The sequence below is a fragment of the Ursus maritimus genome, unplaced genomic scaffold (genome assembly GCF_017311325.1).
Source record: "Ursus maritimus isolate PB19 unplaced genomic scaffold, ASM1731132v1 scaffold_14, whole genome shotgun sequence".
NCBI lineage: Eukaryota > Metazoa > Chordata > Mammalia > Carnivora > Ursidae > Ursus > Ursus maritimus.
In genome coordinates, this window is record NW_024423786.1 from 2,635,709 (window position 1) to 2,650,519 (window position 14,811).

At 39.8% G+C, this 14,811-nt stretch overlaps 1 non-coding gene and 1 pseudogene across 1 annotated transcript; one reads left to right on the forward strand and one right to left on the reverse strand.

Annotated features, from left to right (window-relative positions):
• Positions 1 to 2,450: 2,450 nt before the first annotated feature.
• Positions 2,451 to 2,557, reverse strand: LOC121102646. Its single transcript, XR_005834764.1, has one exon. It is a non-coding gene; the product is annotated as a U6 spliceosomal RNA (small nuclear RNA).
• A 1,966-nt stretch (positions 2,558 to 4,523) lies between these two features.
• On the forward strand, positions 4,524 to 5,431 carry LOC103669491 (annotated as a pseudogene).
• Positions 5,432 to 14,811: the final 9,380 nt, after the last annotated feature.

Here is a 14,811-nt window from a genome sequence, read left to right on the forward strand (position 1 = left end):
TTTTGTTTGTTTTGTTTTAGTCTGTTTTTTGAGGGGAGGAGGGGGAACAGGAAGTTTGGCCTGGCAAACAGAAGACACTCAAAACCTATTTGTTGAATGAATGAATGAATGAATGAATGAATGAATGCCTTTCTACTATAAACACATATTCTTAATGGCATCTTCTGGTATATCTTCCTGTTTTTAAGGTTGGTATCATGGAAAACAAAGGCAGCATTGAACTAGCATTCAAACCAAGTTCTGCCTTAAAATTACCCAGGAATGTGTTTCCAGTGCTCAAAAAATAAAGTAGTAGTAGTTGTTTCAGAATTGGCATTGATCTTGGAAATCACTTATTTCAATATGAAAGAAGTATTAATCCTTTGTCCTGAAATAATTGACCATTCCTGAGCCTTTGCCATTGTGCCAGGCACTGGACAAATAGGCACCCTTACACATATTACTTGAAGGTATTGAATGTATTACATATGGTAATGTAATCAGAGTTTCATCAAGTTCCTAACCTATACTAAATGCTCAATAAATATTAGCAATTACTATTTCGTGGCACCCCCGAGTTGCTTACAGTGCATTTTTGCCTCTGAGACCTTATGAGGGCTTTTAAAATGTCCCAGTTGCTGTAGGGATTTTATTATTATTATTACTATTATTATTATTATTATTATTATTATTATAGAGGCCACATGGTGTGATGGAAAGAATTTAGCTCCTTATTGTGCATGTTTGAGTAAGTTACTTAACCTTTCAGAACTTTGGTCTCCTCATGAGTAAGACAAGAATCACAAAACCTCTTTGAAAGAGTCCCTGTGAAAATAATAGAAACAATATGTAAAGGACTTTGTGCAGGGCATAGTAGGCACTCAATAAGCAGTCTCTAACTCTGTAATATTTCAACATCAGAGTTAAGGAACTAATATTGCACTCAGAGGCAATAGAACTTCTCCGGTCAAGGGACAGGAGCAGGTGGCCACAGGGTGACAGTTACCACAGGAAGCTACAAGGAGAAGTTGGAGGGATGGCAGGTCCACTGGCTTCGGTGCCTCAGGCTTCCTGCCTCCATTGGAAAAATTGCAAGCCTCCATCCCAAGCAGATACGTATGGTCTGCGGGCCGTTTGCAGAGATGCCCCCTTGCCAACAGCCACCTGCTCTGTTCCAGCTCACAGTCACCTCTTTGGAGCATTTACAATGCCTCTAAGAGGCACCAGCCACTATTCCTGAGGCTCATTCTTCATACTTGAGTGTTTACTTTGAAGTGCTTACCGCATATGTTTAATTATTTTAGAATTTTTAAGTGTGGAAAGATACACATGAAATTTACCATCTTAATTGTTTTTAAGTGTACAGTTCAGAGCAAGAGTGGGTGCAACAGCAGTGATTGTGGGCTCACAGCTGGTTGAATCCTTTTCACAAGGTTGATGACGTCACACTTCAGAACCAAATTAGATGCTTAGAATATTGGCTGCTCAAGGTTTGAAAGATATTTAACAGTCATCAAATCCAATTTCCTAGCGCTCTGGACATCTTGCCCACCACTTGAGTACCCAGTTTCCACCTGCATTGCTCAAGGATCAGGATGCTGTCTAACTCAGAGGGCCTGTTCCATGTTTAGAGAGCTCTGGCATGAGAAAGTATTCATTCATTTGGAGCCAAATCAGATCCCTTGCTCTGTTCTTCAGAGATGCACAGAATGGGTTTGTGCCCAATCCATGACAGGCAACGAGGGACTTCAAAGTATCTACCCTGAGCTCTTATGACCTGTTTTTTTCTTTTTTTTTTTAATGTTTTTTTATTATATTATGTTAGTCACCATACACTACATCCCTGGTTTTTAATGTAAAGTTCGATGATTCATTAGTTGTGTATAACACCGAGTGCACCATGCAATACGTGCCCTCCTTACTACCCATCACCAGCCTATCCCATTCCCCCACCCCCTTCCCCTCTGAAGCCCTCAGTTTGTTTCTCAGAGTCCATAGTCTCTCATGCTTCATTGCCCCTTCTGATTACCCCCCTTTCTTTTTTTTTTTTAAGATTTTATTTATTTATTTATTTATTTATTTATTTATGTGACAGAGAGAGAGCCAGCGAGAGAGAGAACACAGCAGGGGAGTGGGAGACGAAGAAGCAGGCTCCCAGCAGAGGAGCCCAATGTGGGACTCGATCCCCGAACGCCAGGATCACGCCCTGAGCCGAAGGCAGACGCTTAATGACTGCGCTACCCAGGCGCCCCTACCCCCCCCCTTTCTTTATCCCTTTCTTCCCCTACCGATCTTCCTAGTTCTTATGTTCCATAGATGAGAGAAATCATATATTTGTCTTTCTCTGCTTGACTTATTTCACTTAGCATTATCTCCTCCAGTCCCGTCCATGTTGCAGCAAATGTTGAGAACTCGTTCTTTCTGATGGCTGAGTAATATTCCATTGTATATATGGGCCACAACTTCTTAATAAAAATACGGAATGCTTCACGAATTTGCGTGTCATCCTTGCGCAGGGGCCATGCTAATCTTCTCTGTACCGTTCCAATTGTAGTATATGTGCCGCCGAAGCAAGCACATGACCTGTTTTTTTCTAGCCCGGATCTTTTGTCCAAGCTCCTGACCTACACATCCACTTTCCCCTGGTTCTCCACATGTGGCTCTCCCACGAGTGTCTCAGACTCAGCATTTCCAAAGCATGGCTGTTCTCTCCTCCTTCCTTATTCAGAACTCAAGCACAGTGCACGCTGCTGTTTGTCTCTGGTGCAAGTAACAAACAAATAAGGGTTTGCTTTTTCTCTTTTGTAAAAGAAGTTTAGATTTAGGCAAATGCGGCTACCCCATGATGCCAACAAGGACCCAGACTCCTTCTGTGTTTTGACAGGAAACCCGTAGTACCTTAGCCAAACAGGGATTTACTTTTTCTCATGGATTGAGAAGTTCTGAGAAGTACAGTCAACCCATGAAAGCATCAGAGGCAGAAGCTACTTTTATACTTTTGGTCAGTTCTCCTGATCCTGTGTCTTCCGTCTTCAGAGGTTTATCTCCTTTGTCACATCCATGTTGCGGCCAAGGTGAACAGGAAGGCAAATGGCAACCATACCTGCCAGCTCAGTTGGTCTTTCTTTTATGAACTATTCAGGAAGTTTCATTCAGCTACTGCCACTTCCACCTCGTTGCCTAGAACTATGTCACCCGGCCATGTCTAGCTGTAAGGAATGCTGGAGAATGTGGTCCTTTAACTGGGCACGTTGCTGCTCTGAACAAATCAGGGTTGTAAGAACAAAGAGCAGAGTACAGATGTGAACAGTAATGTCTGTCACAGTAAAGCTTCACTGAGCAACAGGAATCATGTTTCCTAGCTGCAGGATTTCTCAGAGCCTTTAAAATTCCAGGGAGAGATACTGGATGCAGTATCTCATCCACAGAAAGCACTCTTTTTGCAATGGTCGTGTCTCAGGAATTCTGTTTCATGATATGTGTTTCAGGAAGCACAGAAAAAGCACAGTCTCTAATACTTTCAAAGAAAAATGTTATCTGAATCCAGGGTGGATTTGTTAAGGTATTTCTGTTACTATAATGTAATAAGAATGACAGATTTAATGACTTTCATGAAAATTGCATCATTATTCTTTCCATTTCACCATCCAAAAAGCTTCTGGTCATTTTCACTATTTTTTCTCTTTCACAGTGCTTAGTTTTCTTCCCTGAGCTCTTGCAACCGAATCTTCACCCTTAACATTTTGTAAAAGATTTTATTTATTCATTCATTCATTCATTCATTCATTCAGAGTATGAGAGAGTGAGAGAGTGAGAAAGTGAGAGAGCACAAGCAGGGGGAGCGGCAGAGGGAACGGCAGAAGGAGAGGGAGAGATCCCAGAATCCTGGGGTCATGATCTGAGCTGAAGGTTGATGCCTAACCAAGTGAACCACCCAGGTGCCCCTCTGCTTAACATTTTTAAGTATTTTCTTCTAGTGCTTTTTCGTATGCATGGGTATATGTATTTTTATAAATAGTTGAGATAATATGCATATATGCAGCAGCAAGAATGATGTTTTGGATCTTTTTTTCTTTCCATTCCCCATCCTAAGGCTAGGAAGACACTGAGATTAATACAAGAGGGAACGTTTTGGTCACTATGGTAGGCTCTGTTGGTTGATATTCCTCCTTTCTCTTGGCTGAGGCACACTGGTTAGAAAGCTCAGAGTTAAGAAATAGATACAGCTACTATGACAGAGATGCAAAATAATAGTTACTTTATTAAAATGAAAATGTGTAGGGGTGCCTGGGTGGCTAAATCGATTATGTGTCTGCCTTTGGCTCAGGTCAGGATCCCAGGATCCTGGGATCGAGCCCTGTACCTGTATTGGACTCCCTGCTCAGCAGGAAGCCTATTCCCTCTTCCTCTGCCTGCCACTCCCCCTACTTGAGTGTGCTCTCTTGCTCTCTTTCTCTATCTCAAATAAACAAATAAAATCTTTTAAAGGATGAAAATGTGTCTCCACATTAAAGTCCAATCTTGGCTCCAGTGGCCAAAGCAAGATGGGTCAAAGTCAGAGTAGTGGTGGTCATGGTTCGGGAGGTAGCAAGAAGGATGAAAAGTACAAGAAAATGAAATACGCACCTTGTGTACCAACTAGAGTGGGGAAAAGAAGGAAACAGAAGGATCAGATATTGCCAGCAAAGTGTCACATTCAGTGCCAGTTAAAATTATTGATGTTAGAGGAGGAAGAATTCATTAGAAATCAGGAATAAATGAAGCCTTTAGGAGAAAAGCAAGGAGAGGAAAGATCAAAGCTGAATGATCTGAGTGTAGCCAGTTCTTACCCAATGTTGGTAGGAACCTTGGAAGAGGTCACTGATGATCAAAGACACGCCATTGTGTCTCCATCTGTGGGCTCAGAACACCACATCAGCTTTCTTTCATTTGTAGACAACAGTCTGCTGGAACCCAGCTGCTCAGTCCTGCTCAACCACAAGGTGTATGCTCTGATGGGGTGACACGGATCCCTTGGTCACAGCGATGAAGGTGAAAAGTCCCTCCAGGAGATCTATGCTGTTATTGGGGGGGTTGGACAACCAAATCAGGGAATTAAGGAATCTGTGAGTTTCCTGTTGCTCGTTCTGAATATTATGAAAAAGGATGGGTATAAAGCCCCCAAGGGAGTCATTCTTTATGGTCCACTTGGCAGAGGTAAAACCTTAGTAGCCAAAACAATAGCAAACCAAACCTCAGCCACTTTCTTGAGAATAGCTGGCTCTGAATTATTCAGAAGTACCTAGGTGATTGGCCCAAACTTGTACAGGAATTGTTTCAAGTTGCTGAAGAACATGTACCATTCATCATTCTTATTGATGAGATTGATGTTATTGGGACAAAAAAATATTACTCGAATTCATATTCCAGTTGATCCTTCTTAGCAAAACATCCTATCCTATCTTTAAAAATGTTTTTTACTCGGGGCGCCTGGGTAGTGCAGTCATTAAAGCGTCTGCCTTCGGCTCAGGGCGTGATCCCGGCGTTCCGGGATCGAGTCCCACATCGGGCTCCTCTGCTGGGAGCCTGCTTCTTCCTCTCCCACTCACCCTGCTTGTGTTCCCTCTCTCGCTGGCTGTCTCTGTCAAATAAATAAATATCTTTTAAAAAAATGTTTTTTATTTGAGTATAATTAATATACAGTGTTATATTAGTTTCAGGACTATGATGTAGTGATTCAATAATTCTATACATTACTCAGTGCTCATCATATAAAGTGTACTCTTTATCCTCTTTACCTTGTCATCCTTTGTATCTTTTAGAACATGATGTGCAGGATGCCCTTTGGGCTACCTTCATCTTTTGGTCATGTGCAATGCTCTCTTTCAAATAAAGTGTGCGCTCTCTCAAAAAAAGAAAAGTCCAAGCTTTTTCAACAGCTTTTTTTTTTGAAGGTTTTATTTATTTATTTAAGAGGCAGAGAGAGAACACGCAGTGGGGAGGGGCAGAGGGAGAGAGAGAGAGAGAGAAGCAGACTCCCCACTGGGCAGGAAGCCTGATGCGGGGCTTGATCCCAGGACCTAGAGATCACAACCTGAGCAGAAGGCAGACGCGCATTCAAGAAATCAATAGGTAGCGAAGTTCCATCATTCTAGTTGCTTTGTCATCTCTAAGGAGTTGTCATCGTCTAAATAGTCTAAAACTGGTTGCCACCACATCCAATTCTAGCCAGTACAAAGCGGGGAGAGAGAAAAAAGAGGTACACTCCCTATTTTTAAGGATATGACCTAGAAGTTTTTCACCCATTGGCCACCACTAAGTGCCTTTATTCTGAGCATCTATGCATTCAGATAAAAATTTGAGGATCCTGTTACAGTAAGAGGGAGGCCAAGATCTTTGCCTTCCTAAAGTTTATTTTCTCTTTGGAGGACACGAGGAAAAAACAAATAACATGTTAGGCAATGACAAATGCTAATAAGAAAACAAAGGCAGGATAATAGGATAGAGATGAGATGGCACTTTAGATAAGGTGCTCAGGAAAGACCTCACTGAGAAGGGGATGAATAATCAGAGATATGAAGGCAGTGGGCTCCTGGAAGAAGGAATAGCAGGTATAAATGCTTTGAACGTGCTTGGCATGATTGAGAAACAGCACGATGTGGACAGCGTTCCTAGAATCGGTTGAAATCAGAAAAGTGTAAACCAAATCATGTAGAGTCCTGCAAGCTAGGGTATTTTTATTTTTTTGAAATATTTTTTAATTAATTAATTAATTTATTTACTTATTTGAGAGAGAGGGTGAGAGAGCACAAGCAGGGGGAGTGGCACAGGGAGAGGGAGAAACAGGCTCCCTGCTCAGCAGGGCCCCTGGATCATGACTCCAGCTGAAGGCAGACACTTAACTGACTGAGCCACCCAGGAGCCCCTGTGTTTATACTTTTTGAAGATCACTAAATTAACAAGTTATGAAATCTACGTACTGTGGATCAAAGATGTAAAAGGTAAAACTACAAAACTCTTAGGAGAAAACAGCGCAAAAACTTTTTGACAATGGATTCAACAATGATTTTGTGGATATTAAACAAAAGGCATAGGCAACAAACTGGACTTCATCAAAATTTAAACATAGAATTACCGTATGATTCAGCAATTCCACTTACCGGTATATTCCCAAAGAATTAAATGCAGGTATTCAAACACTTATTTGTCCACCAATGTTCATAGCAGTATTATTCATTTAAGAGCCAAAAGGTGGTCCAAATGATGGACCCAAATGTCCATCAGTGAATGAATGGATAAACAAAATTTAGTGTATACATACAATATTATATTATTCATCCTTAAAAAGGAAGGAAATTCTAACACATGCTACAACACTGATGAACCTTGAGGGAAATACACTAAGCAAAATAAGCCAAAAGGATGAAAGAACAAATATTGCATGTGTTGGAGGAATAATTTATCTTCCACCCTTCTAGGTTCTTTGGCTGTTAAGTTGATGAGAAACAGATTAACAGGAGAAAAACATCTAATTACATACATACAGAAGTCCCATCAGAATATGAGACCCAAAGACAAGCCCTTCAGCTGAGGCTAATATGCCATCCAGAACTAAGGAAGGATAGGGCCCTGGGGCTTCAAAGGGAAGAAGGGTGACAGGACAATAAGAAGAACCAATGTTTGGTAATTAGATGTCTGGCCTGCCATATAGATAGATCTTTCAAATAAAAACTTGTCTCTGGGGGCGCCTGGGTGGTGCAGTCGTTAAGCGTCTGCCTTCGGCTCAGGGCGTGATCCCGGCGTTCTGGGATCGAGCCCCACATCAGGCTCCTCCACTAGGAGCCTGCTTCTCCCTCTCCCACTCCCCTGCTGTGTTCCCTCTCTCGCTGGCTGTCTCTCTCTGTCAAATAAATAAATTTAAAAAAAAATCTTAAAAAAAAAAAAAGATTCTCTCTCTTCCTCTACCTCTGCGCCTCTCCCCAGCTCTCTCTCTTTAAAAAAGAAAAAAAAAAAAAAACCTTATCTCTGGTAATAGCTCTCTTTCTGGGCCAGGTCCTCTATCTAAATTCTTTTAAGTTATTTGGGAGAAATAAAAGTTTTCTGCCTTCAACTCAAAATAACCCACAAGCCAAAATGGCATGTTTTGGAGTCACATAGTTCGCCCCTCCCCTCAGTCCCACCTTGGAAACTTCCCCAAGAAGTTTCGCAATCCTGAAGTTGAGTTGGTAGATTGCTCCATCTCACTGAACCACTCTCTTAATACTGAGAATATGTCAGTTCGGTTAAACAGTTGTATCTCATTTCAGGAGGTGGTGATTCAGGTGGGCTTCCAAAGTTAGGGCTATGGTACAAGAGGCATTTCTATGGAAATAAAAGAAAAACAATGATTAATGGTTGGAACAGATTATAATCCCAGTTTCTGAGTTCTGAAGACAGTGAGACAGGAAGATTTCTAGATGTCTGGCTCAAAATATCTTCAGAGAGACAATCTGACAGATTTTTTTGGTTTGTAGCTTGAATGTCACTGGTGATCTTACTGAGAGACCACACCACAACAGTCATGAAGATTATCCATACCTGAGCTGTCGTGGTGATTTCTTTGAAGTTTATATCAAGTTGTCCAACTTTAGCTCGCATGACTTCAGAAAAATGGCACTTTTAGTTCTCAAGGATTCCATGTCAGAAGGGTGGGAGGAAAGCTGGAAACGTTAGTTTGGAGAGTTTAGCCAAATATTGGAGGAAACTAGAAAAATTCAGGATCTAGTCCAGTTTACAGGTAATAAGCAAAATCTCAAAGACAATTAACAGCACTAGAATTTGATGTCCACAAAGATGTATTACTGAAACCTAATTTTTCTCTCTACAATCACCCCCATTTTTATCAAAGATAACGACAGCAAGACTAATGCATCTGCAAATCGAGTCTGGCTTCAATCAACTTGACCTAATCATTTACATAAGTGCAACAAGAATAGTGATTGACCATATAGACTCTTTTAAAAGAGCCTATTTTAGACTTTTAGACTGTGCTGGAATTTTTCATAAGGAATCTCAGATTGAACTTGTCTTTATTTTTTAAAAGATCTTATTCATTTATTTGACAGAGGGATAGAGAGAGCCAGAGAGCACAAGTGGGGAGAATGGCAGAGGGAGCTCAGCGGGGAGCCTGATGCAGGACTCGATCCCAAGCTCCTGGGATCATGACCTGAGCTCAAGGCAGACGCCCAACCAACAGAGCCATCCAGGCGCCCCTCAGATTGAATTTTTAAAAGCTTCTCGAGATTAACAAGCCATACTAATGATTAGCATCAGATTGTGCCTGCAATACCTATAGATTTGGGTGAATTCTTCTTTTTTTTGAGGTCTTCAAAATATCTTAAGGGTCCTGCACCTGCCAGGATGTGACCTTCCTTATTCACCTGGTAAGGCTGCTGGGAATCCTGTAAGCAAGGTACCAAGCCAATTTTTCCATGGGACTTTATTGGCTCCATAAAGTCAATATTAGTTCCTTAAAGCTGTCTGGTCATGGGGCACCTGGTTGGCTCAGTCAGAGGAGCATCTGACTCTTGATCTTAGGGTCGCGAGTTCAAGCCCCATGTTTGGCATAGAGATCACTTAAATTAAAAAAAACTTCTTAAAGGAGCAGTCTGGTCATATCTGAGTCTATGTACATCTCTCAAATGTGACATTCCAGTCAAAGCCTTGGTAATATAACCTATGTTTCCAATTGTGTCCTATTACAAGGAGAACAGATTCTTATTGACCTTATGCAAATAATTCTGTTGTCATGAAAATAAGAATATTCACTCACTGGGAGTTACCAAATTCTAGAGGGATCAGGTAGGAAGAAAAATTGTTTCATGTCTGTTCACAAAGGTACATCTTACCAAATTGTTGATAACTTAAGAGAAAAGAGAAAAAGGTTTCCTTAAATCTGGAAAAACAAAAAGCCATAAAATGTTCCCCCAAAGTCATAAAAATTATAATCATTCATTTCCAAATAATTGTTTTTGTTTTGATCAATTCCACTTTAATTTTTTTCATCTCAAATCCCTTTTGGTTTTTTATTCTTTTTTAAAAATTTAAATTCAATTAATTAACATATAATATATTTTTTGTTTCAGAAGTACAGGTCTGTGGTTCATCAGTCTTACATAATACCCAGTGCTCATTGCAACACATACCCTCCCCAATGTCCATCACCCCATTATCCCAACCCCCCACCCTTCCTCCTCCAGGAACCCTCAGTTTGTTTCCTAAGATTAAGAGTCTCTTATGGTTTGTGTCCCTCTCTGGTTTCATCCTGTTTCATTTTTTCCTCTCTTCCCCTATGATCCTCTGCCTTGTTTCTTAAATTCCACATATCAGTGAGATCATATGATAATTGTCTTTCTCTGATTGACTTATTTCACTCAGCTTAATACCCTCTAGTTCCATCCACATCATTGCAAATGGCAAATTTTCTTTTTTTTTGATGGCTGTGTAATATTCCAGTGTGTGTGTGTGTGTGTGTGTGTGTGTGTGTGTGTGTGTATGTGTATACACACATCTTTATCCATTCACCTGTTGATGGACATCTAGGCTCTTTCCATAGTTTGGCTATTGTGGACATTACTGCTATAAACATTGGGGTGCAGGTACTCCTTCAGATCAATACATTTGTATCTTTGGGGTAAATACCCAGTAATTCAATTGCTGGGTTGTAGGGCAGCTCTATTTTTAACTTTTTGAGGAAACTTCATACCGTTTTCCAGAGTAGCTGCACCAGCTTGCATTCCTATATCATTTCCAAATAATTAATACTTGTTCCACCTGAATCCAGTTTTTCCATTGGCTCTGGAAATTCTTACCCAGCACAGTTTTTTTGGTAAAGGTTTCGTTTTGTTTTATTTTATTTTATTTTATTTCATTTTATTTTATTTTATTTTATTTTATTTTATTATTTTATTTCATAGTAGGCACCATGCCCAACATGGAGATTGAACTCACAACCCTGAGATCAAGAGTTACATGCTCTACCCTCACTCTTTCTGAAATAAATGCATTTTTAAAAATTAAAAAAAAATTTAAAAACTACCCCCACTTGTGCTCTCTCTCTCAAATAAATTTTTTAAAAATTCAAAAAAAATTTTTAAAGAAGGGGCACCTGGGTGGCTCAGGCAATTAAGTGTCTGCCTTTGGCTCAGGTCATGATATTAGGGTCCTGGGATTAAGTCTCGCATCGGTCTCCCTGCTCAGCAGAAAGTCTGCTTCTCTCTCTGTGTCTCCCCCTGCTAGTGCTCTCTCTCTCTCTCCCTCTCTCTCTAATAAATGTTTTTAAATTTTTTTTAATTACAAAAAAAAGAGTTACATGCTCTACGGACTGAGCCAGCCAGATGCCCCCATTACCCAGCCCAGTTTTATAATCTCAAGTTATCAGAAACCGGAACTTGTCAAAAGTTCTTTTCTTGAACCTCCTTGAAGAAAGAGTACTTTTGTAAGAATACTTTGCAGAGCATCGGAGTATAACAACTATTTGTAAATGACAAAAACATTTTAAATGCCCATTGTTAAAGATCTGATGAGAGTTCATTATAGTGGAATTAACACATAAATGTGGTTATTTGTATGACATACAGTATTTTAAGGTAGTAACTAGAATTATGACTGATAACATACTGGTACATATCAGAATTTTAGGAATTTCAAATTATTTCTAGAATACTTATATTAATAATATCAATAACATACAATATAATCTAAGAAGGCGTCATTGTTTATTTGATAATCCTTCCCTGTAATTCAAGATACCAAATAAGCCCAATTGGTATTAACGGCTCACTTTTTATAAGGAGAGAGAGCAAATCTTTTGAGATGCTCCAGGGACCCTCTGGAAATTCTCAAAGCTTAGTTTTGAGATAAAATATATATATATATTTTAAGATTTATTTATTAATTTATTTTATTTTAGAGAAAGAGAGAGAGCAACTGGGAGAGGCAGAGGAAGAGAGACTCTCCAGCAGACTCCACACTGAGGGGAGAGCCCAATGCAGGGCTTGATCCCATTACCCCTATATCATGAACTGAGCTAAAACCAAGAGTCGGATGCTAAACCAACTGTGCCACCCAGGTGCCCCTAAAGTCAAAAAAAATTTTTTTAAGATTTTATTTATTTATTTGACAGAGAGAGCAAGAGAGCACAAGCAGTGGGAACAGGGGGAACAGTAGAGGGAGAGGGAGAAGCAGGCTCCCTGCTGAGCAGGGAACCTGATGCAGGGCTCAATCCCTGGACCCTGAGATCATGACCCAAGCCGAAGGCAGACACTCAACCATCTGAGCCACCCAGGTGCCCCAAAAAACATTTTACTGAGAATTTGATTCTGGAAACTTTGTCAAAGATATCAAATGGTTTAGACACTTGACCAAATAGGATCACAGATCACTGTGAAACAATACTTAATTATCTATTGAACCAAAATGACAAAAGATTTTAAGGGTAAATACAAAATGTTATGTAGTTCTGAGCAAAACCAATGAAAGACCTAATAAAGCACAGAAAATTGTTTTTTGTTTGTTTGTTTGTTTTTTAAGATTCTATTTATTTATTCGACAGAGATACAGACAGCCAGCGAGAGAGGGAACACAAGCAGGGGGGGTGGGAGAGGAAGAAGCAGGCTCCCAGCAGAGGAGCCTGATGTGGGGCTCGATCCCACAACGCCGGGATCACACCCTGAGCCAAAGGCAGACGCTTAACCGCTGTGCCACCCAGGTGCCCCCAGAAAATTGTTTTGATAAAGCACAGAATCTCTCTTCTTCCTAGGCAGATTATTTAAAAGGTAAACTTCTTTTGCAGTCTGTTACCAACAGTAATCCAAAAGTCCAAGAAAACTTTATCCTTTTAAGAGAGAGAAAATCAGTTCTAATTTTGCACCAGCTTATTTTTTATATTAAAACTCACTTAGGGACGCCTGGGTGGCTCAGTCCATTGGGCATCTGCCTTTGGCTCAGGTCATGATCCTGGCATCCAGGGATCGAGTCCCATGTCAGGCTCCTTGCTAAGCAGGAGCCTGCTTCTCTGTCTGCCTGCTCTGCCTGCTGCTCCCCCTGCTTGTGCTCTCTCTGTCTCTCTCATAAATAAATGGATGAAATCTTTAAAAATCAATCAATCAATCAATCAATCTCACTTAACTGGGGTGCATGGGTGGCTCAATCAGTTAAGTGGCAGACTCTTGGTTTCAGCTCAGGTCATGATCTCAGGGTCATGAGATTGAGCTCCTGTCAGGCTCTGCACTCAGCGGGGTATCTGCTTGGGATTCTCTCTCTCCGCCACTCCCCCACTGCTCACATACACATTCTCTCTCTCTCTCTCCCCCCCCAAAATAAATAAATCTTTTAAAAAATAAAATAAAATTCAACTTAAATTTATTCTAACATTAGCAAGTTTGACTACACATTATAATTCCTTTCTAAGGTTGTTTTTCCATAAACCTTCTATAACTTTTTTTTCCTTCAACAAAAATTCATTTCCTTTCCTCATACCTTCTTTTACCAAAAACACACATCCTACTTTCCTTGCATATGGAGATATTTCCCTTATTATTTCTAGTAACTTTAATTACATATATTAATTAGAATTCTTAACTGTTAGAAATCTTAATTTCTAGTGAAAACTAAGAATAAGCAATTTTGAATTGTATAATACCGGTATTCTTTAGATTGGTAAATTTGTGAATACATGTCATAATTTCTAGAAACATATGCTTCTTCACAGTATAATCTTTCAACATGACACAAGACATGTTTACCAAAAGACCCAAATATCTTTAATTCCATTTTTAAAAATTTGAGTAAAATGTGAACATCTGATTGGCAAGATTCATGAATAGAACAAGTATCCAAGGAGCTATACAAAATGGAAAGCTTTTGGGGCACCTGGGTGGCTCAGTCAGTTGGGCATCCAACTCCTGACTTCAGCTCGGGTCATGATCTCAGGGTTGCAGGATGGAGCCCCACCTTTGTCTCTGTGCTTGGGATTCTCTCTTTCCCTCTGCCCCTCCTTTCTGCATGCCCTCTCTTTCTCCAAAATAAGTAAATAAATCTTTTTTTTTTAAAGGAAGGCTTTTATAGGCAGAAGAGATAATAATTAATATTCAATATTTTTGGGTGCTTGGGTGGCTCAGTTGATTAAGCATTTGCCTTCGGCTCAGGTCATGATCCCAGGGTCCTGGGATCCAGCCCTGCATTGGGCTCCCTGCTCAGCAGGGAGCTTGCTTCTGCTTCTCCCTCTCCCTCTGCTGCTTCCCCAGCTTGTGCTCTCTCTCTGTGTCAATAAATAAAATTTTATTCAATATTTTATCTTATTTGGAAATGATCTAGATATTTAATGACTATACATTATTTAATTTAACTTAGCAAAACTCTAAAGTTTTAAGTTACCAAAAAGATTTGGGGAAACTAGGTAGACATCCCATAAAACATAAATGTTGCTGGAAAGTTGATTTATAAAGTTTTATCTTACATCTGTTTAATTCACTTGTTCTTAACAATTATGCTTAGATTTGTTAGGAAAATTTCATGAGACATTAAAAAGCTAACCATCATCTTAAGTTATCTTTCTTGCTGACAAATGCTGTAACGGAGATGGCATGAGCTTGTTTGACTTTTGGTAAACCTAGGTAGAATAAAAGTATATTTTATGCTGAAAACTCTGAAGATATGCCTATTTTAATTAAGCCAACAAACTTAAACTAACTTTAATACTAAATATTTTTCCAGATCACTTGAACCTAAGAAGTATTTGGGTTACTTTCTGTTATATTTCTGAGAACTCAATTATATAAGCACTTCATTTTCTTTAAGCCAATTAAATAAAGT